Raw genomic sequence first — 14,151 nt, 5'->3', positions numbered from 1 at the left:
TCTTCACCTTGAGTCAATAATGGGACGTGAGCCATGTTCGTGGAAGGTTTTTTCTTAACAGTAAATAGTCATGCCCTGATGAAGGAAGATTGAAAATTCGTGGATTACTACAAGCTCAATTCGGGAATCGCAGAAGGTTTTTAAGGAGAAGCAAAGTGAGATTTGAAGAAATGCAGATGCATCGGGCAGAGTGATTCCCAAAAAGATTTGGCGGCTGGGTAATGATGACCTAGCATCGGGCAGAGTGAGATTTTGACTGGAAGGTCTTATCCTAGGTAATGGAGGCAGCTGTTCAGCTTTATTTGGGTCCATTCCCCGCCGTCAGTAATTTTACCTCAAGAAATGGGGGGACTATCTGTATACGGGTAAAATTGAGGATACGGGCACACTTGGTTTCCCGTTGTCATGGTTATGCTCGAACACGGTACAACCGACTCATCGAGAACGAGGAATCGAGATCGATCTGGGATGAGGCGATAAAGGAAGGGCGGTTAACTGCCATAAGGAGAAGACCGAAACATCCGCCCTCAACCGGATATTTCGGCGTCGATCTCGATAACAGCTGTCACCAGATTTTTTTTTCTTTATTTAGAGTTGTACTAGGGTTGGGACTCCTCTACTATATAAATAGGAGGTTTCCATCCATTAGGGGGATTGGCAACAGAAAGACAGAAAGAGTTCATATAAAAAATAATAAGAATCCTTTGAAACCATTCCCATTTGTTCTTAAGTTCATCTTTATTATACACCGTGCAAGTACTCAACAGAGGGTATCAACCTCGGTTTCTATACCCGAGGCCAGACATACTTAATAGTTGGTCGGATCTGCTTCTTTGTTTCCTTATTGGCTTATCTCGCAATTTAATCCGTAATTGAATTTAGCCACATATCTTTGGCGTCACGCATAAATTTAATTGTTCTCCGTTTTAAGGTTAAACAGTTACTTCAAATTTGAGAGTAATATAACTCTAAACATTGTCTAGATATCACTTATTTCAAATATAAGGAACAAAAAACACATTTTAATTAATTTAAAATTAAATATGCTTAGCTTGATATTATAAGTAGGCGTTTGGTCATGCGATAGGAAATCATGATTTCATATTTCGATTTCAAATCAGTGTTTGTTTGCACAAAATTTCAACTTCAAGATCATATCATGATTTCAAATCTCAAATTCTCCAAAAAGCTATGATTTGGAGTTCCAAATCATGATTGTAAATTTTTTTTTAAAATGTAAAACTTGACCCATAAGTTTATATTTTGTAAAAAATGATTCCTAAGTTGATAAATATATTTGTCAACCATTTATACCAAATATTAAAAGATCGGCAAGTTGGTAGTATATTTATAACAAATTTACTCTTGGGAGGATTATATTAAAGAGTAGTTACACTACAGCTCATGTTCAATTTTTCTTTTTATTAGACTAAAGTTCGATCAATTGATGTTGTATTTGTTAGAACAGTCTTCTAGTAACGTATTAATTTTCTTATTAATTATGATTTGCTCATTTGGATAAGAATTGAGAAAGTTTTGATGATTTTCACAACTTATAGAATTTTTATGTCTACGGGAAAAAATACAACTTAAGGAAATCCAAATTCCATGTTCAAACAAAACTTCAATTTCGGATCATCATCATTTCAAATCACTAATTTCATATCATGATTTCAAATCATGTCCAAATGGCTCCTAAAGAATCAAAACTACAATTCATCAATGACGAACCAAAAGCATCACCGTCACTGCCGCAAAACCGTATCAATCGACACCCTCTAACATGCAGAAGAAGCCTTGGATGGTGATACCCAATCAATATGGTGGGTGCAAATTTGTAGTAGAAATCTGTAAATATTCTTAACTAGGTACGGTCATAAATAATCTCATTAAACTTACGAACATCTTTTTTCAATATTCAAATTTTAAAAAAAAAAGAAAAAAAAAAAGATAAATTCTAGTAAAAACTAAAGATATTACGAATATTTCAACAAAAGTTGGATGTTTTGGCATTGTCAGATATTTCAAGAACCGTAAAATCTATAATGAATGATTGAAAAAGTCTTGATGTTTGATAAATTTAATCTTTTACATATTTTCCGATCGTAACATTTGTTTGTTGATATAATTATCCCATCAATAATTTTTTTTAATATTTAGTACTACTATAATAGTTGGTGTAGTGACATTGTAAATACATTCATACTAGCTAGCAACAAAGAATTAATACTAACACACACCATGAAATAAAATAATATTAACGTACAAGTTAAACACCAATTCATACTTGGATAAGAATTGAACTGAGAACTTTTTCTCTTCGCACATCCACCTTCAGTCGTTAACGTGGGTTTGAGCCAATGAACACTAATACTCGCTATGTGATTGGATTACCTCTAGTAGACAGAACTTATAAGAGATTTCTCCAATCATATGCCCCTTTTATTAGATGATTTAGTAATCCTATACAACTACTTTTTGTTTAGCTTTTGTGAATTTTTAATGAATTAAGCAGGCTGCTCAGTAACCCCAAATTAGGTTTTACTAGAAGTCTAAAACATAGACAAGATTCAAATGCAAAACATTGATAACATTTATGGGCACAGCACTGGAGAAATAACAAGTTTTTGACAGTATTTAAACAAGATACGATTTCTAAATCAAATAGCTGCTGATGATTAACTTGGTGACAGAAAGACATTACAGTTAACCCTGATTTGCTTATGCAATTGAGATTCTAAGTGTGTGTTCGAGAATAGCTTCTATAGCAAAAATCATATGAATACAGGCATACATCATAAAAGCCATCAAAAATACTAATTGTAAATTGGCTCATTCAATCAAAATGTTACCATGTTATGATTAAATTAGTCTTTAAAAGAAAAGAATTGTGAGTTCCTCAGAGCAACAAAGTCCACTCCTCATGGAAAATAGCACTTTTGACCTACAATAAAACAAAAGGTCTAACAGAGATCTGGGTGCAAACCTCTTTCATGTTGCAAGCATTTAAATGGCACAACTAGGCGTGTTTCCGGTTTGGTTAAAAACGATCCATACCGAAAATGATATCAAACCGATTAAATATATTGATATTTTTTTTGGGTTTGGTTTTAAATTTTTAGAAACCAATAATATTTGGTTTGATTTTATTAAAATAGAACGATGGACTATATATATATATATATATATGATCAATATTATCATGAAATTTACTAAGTTTAATCACATCTTTTTCTTCCCGTAAATATTATCCAATCTAACAAAATCCAAAAACTCCAAGAACAACAGAAAAGAAGGCAAAATCCCTATGTTATATGTCATTATTTTCAACTTTATCGACTCTCGCTACTTTGAAGCTATCGGCGGAAATCGAGTATTTGACCTCCTCCTCCTCCGTTGGTAAAATTCTACCAATTCTTAGTTTGGTTAGAGATTTGTATTTTAGAAGTACCTCTAGTCAAATTATTGAATTCTGTAATGAAACGAGTACAGTTATAGCCGACCCAGTTGTTTGAGGTTGAAGCTTTGCTGTTGTTGTTGTTGTTCTTGTCTTTGTTGGCTTCATGAATTAGTATAAAATATAAAGTTTCATTTTTTTAAGGATGTGCTTGGCGTTCTGCTTTTCAGTTAGGGCCGAGAAAAAATAGCAAGAGGAAGGAGTTGGTGAAGTATTAGGAAGTCGGACTAGGTTATATGCTCGAGCAAGCCGGGTCCGAGTTTTGGGTCGTTTATTAATGGACGAGTAAGATTCTGCTGAATCTGAAACATGTAATGGCTGGGACCGCCACCAGAGAGAATCGAAGCTTCGATTGGTTCCGGCTAACCATTCGGAGAAACGGAAGTAGGTTCAAAATAGTCCCTTAACTATGCACTTAACGGTTTTGATCCTTTAAGTTTGCCACAAGTTAATAAAAATGGTCTCTCAACTATGAGGGTTGGTTTAAAATAGTCCCTTAAGTATGCACGTAATAGTTTTGGTCCTTTAAGTTCGCCGAAAGTTAACACTTTTAGTCTCCGACAAATATTCATCGAACTCTGTTTTGTTATATTTGATGAGAACTATGAAAAAAAGGAAAAAATTAGCGAGAACTCACATTTATAGGTACACATTACTAAAGAAAAGGTAAATACCTCGGGACAAAATCAACGGACGTCAGTCGGTTATAGGAAAAAAATGAGGAAAACCTGCAGACTTAAAGATATGATTCTCATTGGCTTGAGTGCATTTATAAAGCCTATGATTCGTGGTGTAGCTCAACTTAGAGTCTATGATTTTCATGGGAGCTTACTCACCACATTTGGAGCGTTTCAAAGGGCCTCACGTGTGTATTTCCACACTACACACTTGATGATGATCAATGATGAGAGCCAAGTCTTTACAAACTTCATAGAGGTGGAATCCTACAAGGTTGGGGAGATTGCTTGGTTGGGAGATCTAGTGCTCGAGGTCCTTGCCCGCAAGACTTGGAAGATAGCTTAGAGGGCTCTTTTCCCAAAGGGCTATTTGTGCAAGTGGCTACTTTACGCAATGACGGTTATGATTGCAAGAAGGCCATGCATGCAAGGTTGATTAGAGGGATATCTATGTAAGGAGGGACGTGTTTGGCCATTGAAGGCCAATCCTTGAATACACTAAAAATACTAGCCAAACGAGGCCCTTACTTCATTAAGGTAACATTGTAATTGCCTATTAGTCTTCTTTATTAGCTTGTCTATATAGCTTCTCATTCATTTCATTAGATATATTATGTTGAATTGAGATGAATACTCTATCTCGCTATTTTTCATCCCAATTTCTTCACTTCTCATCCTTGATTTCTAATCTATCTTTTGTTTTCGCATTTTTGTTAGTTGAATCCGCATCTTCCACAAGCCGGATCGTATCATTTGGTATCAGAGCAAGGTAGAGGGATCATTCCATTGATTCTTCAATCCTTGGTTGAAAAGAAAAAAATATTTTGAAAATTCCAAAAAAAATCAAAAATTGCAATTGTGGTTTGATTTGGGTTTTTTTGAAGTTGGATTTGAGTTTGTTGAAGTGGAATACATCTAAATTCGAAGTTTGGTGGAGTTTGAAGGTGTTTTGAGAATTTCACCATTATTGGATCTTCGAGCTTGAAGAACAAGTTTGGGTTTGGTTGAAGGAGGTAAAATTGGAGGTTGAAACCTATCGGGCTTTGTTCTCCACATCATAGAGAACTTAGATCCGAAATTTAAGTTGATTTGGAGCTAATTTGAAGGATCTACCCTTTTTGGGTTTTGAAGGTTTGAAGGACTTGAAGAACTTGAAAGTGGTGTCATACCCCATTTTAATCGGGTTGAAAATTAGGGTACAACATATTGGTGATTCCTATTTTGCTTATTTTAAGGAGTCGCCACCTAATTAATTTTAAGGTGAATTAGGGCACCTAATTATTAACTAAGGTAAAGCTAACTAAACCTCTGTTAATAGTCTGCTTAATCAGTGTGATTCTAGGTAAGGATTCTATATTATCCTAAAGCGAAGGGGTTAGGCATCCTTTAGAATCCGTTAACTACGGTTATCCGACCAAACTTAGGTTAATTAATTAGATTAATATAATGCTTAAATTTTAAGAAAATAGGTTGTAAATGTTATTAAGGTCTTAAAGGAAAATATAATAATGCTATTTAAACTAATTTGTAGAAATACATAATAGTCCACTTAAAAATAAAACTTATAAATGTTGTTAAGCTTTAAGTAATAATGTTATTCTAAAAAATGAGACATGCAAAATATAATGATTTGCATATAAATAGAAGCTTTTTAAGAGAAAACCTAACCAATTTAAACTTGCGATAAGATGACATTATATGAGTATAGTGGTGTAGGAAATCTAGACTTGTTATAAATAGAATGCAAAAAAAGTTTAAGGTAATGTGAATGAAACTTTAAGATTCAATTGGTTAGATATGCTTACTTAATCTAAGCTATTTTATAAATAGAATGCAAAAAGTGATGGGTTTTCTTTCTCTTTCTTATTAATTTTATTTAATTATGTTCGGCTCAAAATATGTATAATCGAATTAATCTAAAATGTTTATAAAATATACTTGGATTAATATTTGTATGTTAGTGACGTTTAATTTTCTAATAAAGTAATAAATAAAACATAATTCCTTTGATTAAAAATATTCTATTTTAAAAATTAATTGCTCTGAAAGTAAATATTAAGATAATATAAATAACTTTAATGTAAAGAGAAGAAAACGAAACTTATGGTATTAATTGAGCTTCTCTCTTAAATTTACTACCCATTATACTAAAACTAACCCACTAAATTTGCTAAGGTTCACCTAAATTAAGAGAATAAAAACAAAATAAAAAGTTAGTCACATAATACAAGTTAAAGGCATAAAAACAAAATAGAGGCTGAAATAAAATTTAATGGGCTCAGTCCACGTTTGAAGGACTGCTGCTGCTGCTGTTGGTGAGAGTGGGCTCAGCCCACGTTTTTTTTATGCTGCGGATCTGCCTGCTATTGGGCTTCGACCCAATAAATTCTGTTTTCTATTTTCTGTTGCGGACAGGATTGATAGGGAATGACTCGGAAAGATTTCGTTGGGCTCTTAGCCCAACTCCGAATGCGGGAGAAGAACGAGTCCTTTGGACTCGCATGCGATGGTCATGCATAAAATGAAAGGAAAAGATTAGTACCTAATCAACGAAAACCATGTAAATATAACTCAAAACAAATCAATAGATTATGTATATACAGTGTATATTTAGGTATATTTATAATGTACGTATGTAGAAATCAACGGATTCAGGAAATATGATATGTTTAAAGAACTGAATCTACTGATGCGGAATTAATCAAATCAGCTAACGGTCATACACCTAATGACTATCCAAAATGAGTAGCTTAGGCACGGCCTAGTCACATGGACTTTTAAACCAGGGGAAGCAGTGATACTCGACACAAGCACTTCACAACAAGGGTAAAACAATCAACCATTTCCCATAATCACATTAGTGGAATGAAACAGATTTCAGCTTTGCCCAGATATTGATATGGAATTTAATACACCCAGATCACATTATAAAGAAAAAGAAAGCTAACTTTCTCATAGTTAACCAATCATAATACTCAGGAAAGCCTTAAAGAAACATACTGAACTATCAGTCCTTTAAACAGAACAGCAAATAAACTGAAGATTCCCATTTCTGACAGAAAAACAGGCATGAGATCTGTTTCTCTCTGTTACCAACATGATAATTCTTTCGTAGCAAATATGTCATTTTTTTAACACAGCGTTTCCGCAATATACATAGAGAGTAGGATAAGTTAGCACCTAAGATTTCATGACTAGATGGGGCAAAGTAAACAGGATATTGCAGCCAAGCGAGGGAAGCAGAAGATGGGGAACAGACATATTAAGGGAAGATAAGAAAGGTTATAATGTCAACACCACCCAGACCACATTATAAAAAAAAAAAAAAAAAAAAAAAAAGGAAAGGATAAGAATCCCCACATGGCCAAACATAAACACTCACTGAATGAGGTGTGATAGGCAAAATTTTATGATGAAGTGGTTAGAGGGCAGTTATATGCTTAAGCAGCCCAGACAATCATTCAATGATCTTAAGGCATGTATGTTCCAGGGGACAGAAGCATAGAGAGTCACACAGGACATGGATGATCACACACCTAATGCAACAATAAGTAAGCCAGATATTCAAAAATCCTTCAAGTAAGGTGGAAGTTTAAAGAGAAGGCAGAACTGGTTTCAAACAAGAGGCATACATGGGATGCAGGCATAGCTAACATAATGGTCAACCCCTATAGGCATCTTATCCAAAGCATGCTTACCAAATAGTTTTGTATTTAGGTTGAAACAGGAGAGAGGCATGATAAATTACAGTGTAGATGATTAAATGCATGGTGAGAGTTGTTTCAGATGAAGTGTTGCACAAGATAAGCAAGTATGCATGAGCAGGCAAGCTGAGATGCAAGAAAGAGGAGGCGGGGGGGGGGGGGGGGGGGGGGGGCACACATAGTAACATTTTACCTAAACTAACAGAACATAGCATTGGTCAAGTATGATCCAAGACAGGCTAGCATTCAATCACTAAGATGTTTCTAGTATTATTCCCCTTTGTAATGCTATCAGAATACCTCTAGCATAATACACGAACCATATAAGATTTTGACAGGATTACACAATACATTTAAAAGGCAATGAACAAGGTTCAAAACAAGTAAACAGGTCCAACTACTAAGCATTAACTAAGGCAGAGAGGCATTACTCATCTAGTATAGCTGTCATATAAACATACTTAAACACACTAAGCTTGTACATAAAAGCACACTTAATTGGGGTGGATTAAACCAAACAGCATGTGACCAACATTCAGGAGTAGGAGATCAAATGCAAACAGCCAACAAGACAACTTAAGCATGATGAGACTAACTGTATCAATATACCTGGCAGGTTTCTAAATCATATTTTGAACATGGAAATAGACAAGCAACATTATTAGTAAATTCTAGGTCCATAGTTTAACCTAGACGCTAACAACAATCATGCTTTCATAAGAGGGCTTAACCAAACTAAAATAACACTTGTAAAGAACAGGCTTGGCTCAAACAGGTTAAACCAAACCCTGTTTAACATGACAGATGCATAAGACTAGGCTAAATTGATATGCAGGACCAAATCTAAGCCACTCCGCGAAGATGAGTTTCTACCATTAGACAACATTAAGACATATGACATTTTTTATTTAACTGACACATAACCTATATGCATGCTAAACTAATCTAATACATAAAGCTTCGTCCAACTAAGATAGATTAAACTGGATTTAATAAGATCTAAACAAAACTTTGATCAAGATTAACATACCAAAACATACTGCATGAACTAAATTAAACAGCCGAGAAAAAGCATTTTTAACCAGATTCAGGCTAAATTAACACATAAAAGCATCTGACACAGATAACTAAATAACTCAACGATTAAGGGTTTGCAGAAAAGAAACAAAGAAAGAAAAAGAGGGGAAGATTACCTTTTTTGAGTGCAGCGAAGTGGGTGCGAAGCCTTCGATATACACTCGAATACTTCAAAACTCGATTCCCAGAAATAAAAAAGACAGATAAAACTGAAATTTTGCTTAGGGGATTTTTTAGCGACAAAAACGAAAGCTTTCAATTTCTATGGAATTTTTCAGGCTAAACAACTCAATTTTTCAAGGGATTTTTGTGCGTCTGAGAACTTAGTTCTTGGGGAATTTCCTCAATCCCAAAAAAATCTCCCCTAAAACTGACTTGAAAACGATTATTTATAAGGCGGTTTAGGGTTTCTTATGAAGAAGAGAGAGAGAGGAGCGTGGGGAGCAAGGCGAAGTGGGGTGGCAGAAGCGTGGGGAACAGGGGAAGGTGGAAGTGGCAGAGGCAACATGGGAGACAAGGGAAGATGGGGCGGGTGAGGGAGATGAGGAAGACGATGAAGGAGAAAAGGGATAGAGAGAGAGAACAGGGGGTGGCGGCGTGAAGGAGACGAAAATGAAAGGAAACCCTGGGTTTCCTTTATTTTGAATGAATCCGGGCCGGGTCCAAATGATTTAATGGACTGGGTTGGCTGAAATATGGGCCGGTTGGGTAATTATTTGGGCTGAATTTTATGAATTGATCCAAAAATAGTACGGGTTGATTGGGCTACTATATTTAAATAAAAGACCTATTTAAATAACTCTATACTAAAGTGTGTTAAAATATTACTTAATATAAAATATGCAATTATTAATGCTCGGATAATAAAATTATATGACATCGTAATAGCCGTGTAATAATATTTTGAAAATCCACAATAAATAAACGCTATTATTTAATTATGCGAAGATAAATGCGACGTGTGTGCGTAAGATGGTAAAATGATTATAATGTGAATTGCAATGATACCAGTATTGATAAGAGGCTAATAATTATAGTAAACATATAAATATATTTTTTAATTTGCCAAAAAATATTATAAGCGCGAATAGGTATTTCGGAGGAGAGGCGGGACAAAATTGGGTGTCAACAAGTGGGTCTTGATGATAGGGTGGAAATTGAAGCGCAATTTATAGTGGTCTTTGTTCTACAAGTTAACGGGAGCTCATAGCCGAAATTTGGGAGGAAGCGGAGTTGATTTGGACATACATTGGATTTTGAATCGTTCTTAGTGTTCTTGAGAACATTTGAATCTTCAAGAGGAAGAAGACACTAAAAAGGGGCCTTTGATCCAAAATTCTTCAAGTAAAGAGGTAAAAAGTGTTTGTGGTCCCAAAAAAAATCAAAAATATTTAGTCTAATTTTTTGATTTTTCAAAAAAAAAAAAAAAACAGATTTGCCACGACAGCGTCGCGCCTGACACACTCCCAGTCACGCCTGATGTGCGCATGGAGCCCAAATTCAGAGGGGCATATCTTTGTGTGTGTAAGGAGTTACGAGATCCATAACCTATCTAAATTGAAGTTCATCGAGTCTTCTAAGTGTTTGTCCAAGGTTTGTTCACTTCTTCTTCTCATTTCTTTAATTCTCCTAGCTAATTAACAACTAGTAATTGATCCTTACTTGGTTGTTAACTAGTTCTTGAGTTCGTATTTCTTTCGTGCCAATTCTTTTTAAGTTTTTTTCGTTTTAACCTCGTTGAAACTTCTTTGGCTCTTTTTGTTAGTTTTTGAGTCGTCCGTCTTTCAATTAACAAGAATCTATTCTTCCACAAAGATTATCAACCTTGTGAATTGATTTGGGATTAGCGGTTCATTGTCAACATCGGAAGAAGCTTTAGGTTTAGAGGTACGTTTGAGTGCAAATACCAGAGATGTAAGGAACCTTGCTACTAATCTTGTTTGCTCATTTTGTAGGTACAAGAAGAGGAGTCATGAGGAGAAGGAGACATAAGGATGTCATCCATAGCAAGTGCATTGGCTATGCTCACGAAGCAAATGTCGGGTTTGACATCGAAGATGGAATGTATGGATGGGAAGTTGAATGGTATGGATGAGGGGATGGTAAGTGTTGAGAAAACTCAAGCGGATGGTTCGAATAGAATGGGCACTCCCCGTTCTAGGAATGAAGGTGATGGGGATAAAGCCCAAGATACTACACCAACTATTACCCTAGGACAAGCACATGTCTTGTGCAATCCCAACACCAAAACCACCTCCACCCAAAGAGCTCCACCACCCTAAACATCCATCGTTCCACCCCAAACATCCACATTCCAACAATGGGCGAAGCAGAATCTAGAAGAGATTCACCTAATGATGGAACGCTTACGCAAGGAACTACAAATGAAGGTGAAGAAGTCTAAGCCTTGTGAAGCGAACGAAAAGATTGAAGTAGAGGGTTTCCTTAACCCTTGCAAATAAGTACTTGGCACTTGTCTCAACTCCCACAAAATTAAGAGAGAAAATATTGAGAGGAGTAAGGGATCGAAAAGTGACAGCTCTAGAGTGGAAAAATGAGAGGTTGTGAGGAGTGATGTGAGGGATTGTCACAACCCCATTCTAACCCTTGTAACTTTTCTTTCTTCTCTAGTTGTTCTAGTGATGGTGCAGGTATTCTTGGAAGCAAACCGAATGATGAACCTCAAACTTTGAAAGATCATGAGGTACTTGAGAGCATCCCGGAGGAGCAAATGGGCTCCTAAGTTGTGAACCACTGTAAAGAAGATACTTTGTGTGCACTTTAAGGTAAAATAGCTAATCTTAACACTCCAAATCTTGTGAATGAGCATGTTGACTTGAGTGTGAGTGATATCTTAGCCTTATGTGAGCTTAATGAATCTTTACCATGTGTTGAGCTTAGATCTTTAATGATTGTTGACAGTGTAGTTGATATGGGTGCTCCAACACTAGTTGATCCTATTGATGAACATCTTGATTCTTCTTGTAAAATCAATTTGTGTCCACCTAGTGTTGATCTCTATGATTTTCATGTTAATACATTGTTATATGATTTGTTAGTTCACCCACTAGTTGATCCTAGCGATGACCGAGTTGATTCTTCTTGTAAGATCGATTTGCGTCCAACTAGTACGGGTACTTGATCAATTTGATTGCTATGATAGTCCACTAATTAAGGAACCTTGTGATATTCTTAATGACCCTCAATTTAGTGATGATGTTGATATAGTTGATCACTTATCTAGTCATGTGCATGAAAGTGATCGGAAAAATGACATTTGTCCTTATGAGAGTAGAATTGCATGTTTTGAACCTTTATCATTTAATGATTGTCCTCCCATTAGAGATAATGCCTTATTTGAAGTTGACATGACTTGTGGAAATGATATGCCTAGTGGGGTGTGTGGTAATGTTGAGCATGTAGTTTTCTTTGGAGACTATAATGTGTTTTGTGACCTACTATGGGATGATGATGAGCTTAGTCTTGATGACAAGCATGGGGTGGGTAAAGTTCTTGACACCATCCTCGATGACGAGGGATCCTTCTTGAGGGTTTGTGACCCACTTAATGGACCAACGTCGAATTTGAGAATGGCTTCTGAAAGTGAAGAGTGTTTTTTAAAGAAGGGGGGTGAGTTACATCAACAAGAGCATACTTCTTGGAAGGACTATGCTAGATCTCCTAACCTAAGGGATGGGGAGATGCTACTTCTAGCTTGGCATAGGTTAGATAACCCTTTCCCTTGTGATGGAAACCTTCCCTTGAAGGTAAATGACATGATAGTTGGGGAAGGATGTTTTGAAAAAGAAGGTGAAACTTGTTTGCAAATTGTCACTTCTTCCATGAGTGTTCCAAATAGTAGTGGCTTGCTTAAACTTGTGCTTGAACCGCATAATGAGTCTACACTTGAGGTCACTTTAGTTGAAGAAGTTGTTTTGTGTAATACCTTTCTTTATTACCTATTTTCCTATGATGACATTCATGTTTGTGTTGAGGGTGCATCCTAGATTGAGAGGGGTAATTGCGGGGTGAATAGTTGTCTCCTTAGCCATGCTTTGTGGATAATTTTTCTCTTCGACCCCGGTGCTAATTGTTGTGCATTGGTCGTGGGACGACCTTTGGAGAGTTCTTATTTGCGAAATGAGGGTCCAATGTGTGATATGTTTTCTAGGATCAATGTAGCATTGTATGTTTATTGTCTTAGGTCATTCGGTTTCCTTATCTTACCCTTGTTTCGTAATCTTTGAAGGGGTCAACTTTTTGGTGCCCCATATGTGGAGTTTTTCTTCACAATGATTATTGATGAGTGGTTATACCATAAGTTTGTGCATCCATGGTATGTTGGTCGATTTGTTTGTGCTAACACTAACCCTTATGCTTTGAAGATCTTGCTTGTTGTTGTCTTCCCTTGGTTTTTGCTAGGTTCGGATTCGAGGACGAATCCTTTTAAAGAAGGGGAGGATGATATGATTCTCATTGGCTCGAGTGCATTTATAGAGTCTATGATTCGTGGTGGAGCTTAACTTAGAGTCTATGATTCTCATTGGAGCTTATTTACCACATTTGGAACGTTTCAAAGGCCTCACGTGTGTATTGCAACACTACACACTTGATGATGATCAATGATGAGAGCTAAGTCTCTACAAACTTCATAGAGGTGGAATCCTCTAAGGTTGGGAAGATTGCTTGGTTGGGAGATCTAGAGCTCGAGGTCCTTGCCCGCAAGACTTGGAAGATAGCTTGGAGGGCTATTTGCGCAAAGGGCTATTTGTGCAAGTGGCTACTTTGCGCAAGGATGGTTATGATTGCAATAAGGTCATACATGCAAGGTTGATTAGAGGGCCATCTATGCAAGGAGCGACAAGTATGGCCATTAAAGGTCAATCCTTGAATTGAAGACTACACTAAGAAGACTAGCCAAACAAGGCTCTTACTTCATTAAGGGTAGCATTGTAATTGTCTATTAATCTTCTTTACTTAGCTTGTATATATACCTTGTCTTTCATTTCATTAGGTATATTATGTTGAATTTAGATGAATACTCTAAATTGAGTAATAGTTTGTTTGGTAGTTTAGTGTAGTGCTAATCTAGTGATTAGTGATAGTTAATCATGGTGGATTCCATTATTGGCTATGAAACCCTTTTCCATTGATTTTCAATAGAGTTGTTCATTTGTGGATTCATTTGGATTACTCTTGATTGATTATCAAATAGTATAGGTTCGTTAGCGGGAAT

The sequence above is a fragment of the Lycium barbarum genome, chromosome 6, assembly GCF_019175385.1.
Source record: "Lycium barbarum isolate Lr01 chromosome 6, ASM1917538v2, whole genome shotgun sequence".
In the NCBI taxonomy this organism is placed as follows: domain Eukaryota; kingdom Viridiplantae; phylum Streptophyta; class Magnoliopsida; order Solanales; family Solanaceae; genus Lycium; species Lycium barbarum.
Note: the sequence above shows the minus strand (reverse complement) of the source record.